Source organism: Geospiza fortis, unplaced genomic scaffold (assembly GCF_000277835.1).
Source record: "Geospiza fortis unplaced genomic scaffold, GeoFor_1.0 scaffold26, whole genome shotgun sequence".
Classification (NCBI taxonomy): Eukaryota; Metazoa; Chordata; class Aves; order Passeriformes; family Thraupidae; genus Geospiza; species Geospiza fortis.
In genome coordinates this window covers 941,622-943,449 of record NW_005054425.1, presented here as the reverse complement: position 1 = coordinate 943,449, position 1,828 = coordinate 941,622, and positions in this window count along the sequence as shown.

The following is a 1,828-nucleotide window of genomic DNA, read 5'->3' as shown; positions in this document are numbered from 1 at the left end:
CCCCCCCGGTTTGGCAGCCGGGGGAGCTGAGTCAGGAAATCCCGGCTGGCCCGGCCGGATCCCGGCTGAGTCATTTGGCGGCGCTGAGTAAGGGCCCGTGCCGGGGGTGCGGGGCTCCCGCGCCCGGGATGGGGGAGCAGGGGCTGCCCGCACACGCCCCGCAGTGCCCCGGCCCTGGCCTCGGGTACTGCCAGCCCCACCAGCCCCGTGCCTCAGTTTCCCCCCGACATTTTCGTAGGACTGGATGAGACAGAAGGCTCCTGAGATGTGGACATGTCACACATCCCGGCACGGAGCTGGCTCTGAGAGGCCAGGGAGAGGTTGGGATGGGGACTCTGGGAGTGGGTGAGCTCTGGTGCTCACTGGGAGGAGAATGGTATCCCCAAGGCAGGATTTGGGATCCTCCTTCCAGTAAGGGGGGTCTCCAGTCTCAGTGCGTTGAGAGGGGGGTGGCATTGAGGAGAGGAATGGGGGTGAAGAAAAGATGGGGATGACAACTGGGATGGGAAATAAAATTGGAATGGGGACAGGGACGGGGATAGGGAAGGGGTGGGGATGAGATGACATATGAGGTGAGATGATGAGATGAGATATGAGATGTGTTGGGGGTGGGATGAGGATAGGGATGGGGTGGAGATAGGGACAGGATGGGATGGGATGGGGGTGAGGACGAGAATAGGATGGGGACAGGGATGAAGCTGACAGGGCTGGAGCAGAGTTTGGGGTGCATGTGGGGACGTGGAGGGAATCAGGCTGGCCCTACTGGCAGCAGGATGTAAATAACCTGCCAGGACACGAGGTTTTTTCCTGCTGCCCCCCCATGCAGCCCCACGGACAGGAAAAAGGTGTTTCCGGCTGCGGATGGGAGCGGGGCCCAGGCCTGGAGCGGGGTGTGGGGCCTGGGCCACGGACGGGGGGATCAGGGGACCCCCTCGGGCTGGATTTTGGGGTGCAGCCACTGATCCCGTGGCTGGTGGGACCCCTGACTTCAGTGGGGCCACTGCAGCCCCCTGGGCCCTGGCCGGGCTGGTGGCAGGAGCTCAGTGCAGGCTGGCACCGCTGTGCAGATAGGATGTGGTGCCACCAGGCTGGGGCACCCTGTCCTGTCCCCAGTGCCACCAACTGGGCAGCCACCCTGGGGACATGTTCCTCCTTTCTGCCTGGAGCAGGGTGCGTGTGCAGCTGGAGGGGGCCCTGTGGGAGCAGTGTCTGTCCTTGCCCATGACCCGTGCAGAGCCACTCCTGCTCACTGCCCATGTCCCCTCACCTGCCTGTGCTCCCTGGGGAGGTCTGGAATGCTCCACCAACAAAATGCCTGGTCACCAGCCTGGGCTGGGACATCAGTCTGGAATGGGGACACCAGGATGGGATTGGGACATCACTATTGGGTGGAAGTCTTCAGCATTTGTTCCCACCACCCTGTGACCCCCCCTTCACTTTGCTGCTGGCAAATGGGTGACAGTTCCCCCTCACCTGTCTGGGGCATCCATTTAGTGGCAGCCAGGGCAGGTACAGCACCCTCTGTCCTCCCACAGCCCTTTGTGCCCTGTGGAGTGGGAAAAACAGCAGTGACAGGGAGGGAGCAGCTGGGACCACACTGCCTCTGCCCTGTGTGTCCCCAGGATGTCTCATCTCATGTCACTAGCCTGTCCTGGCTGGGCAGGATCAGTCCCCAAGCCCTAACCAAGGAGTGCCAGTCCCAGGAGTGCTCTGCAGGGACCCAGGACCTGCTGGGGCAGTCAGTGGCACTGGTGGTGATGAGGCTGGTGGCAGTGCATAGGGAAACTGAGGCCCAGGCTGCAGGCAGGTGGCACATTGCCAACACCTC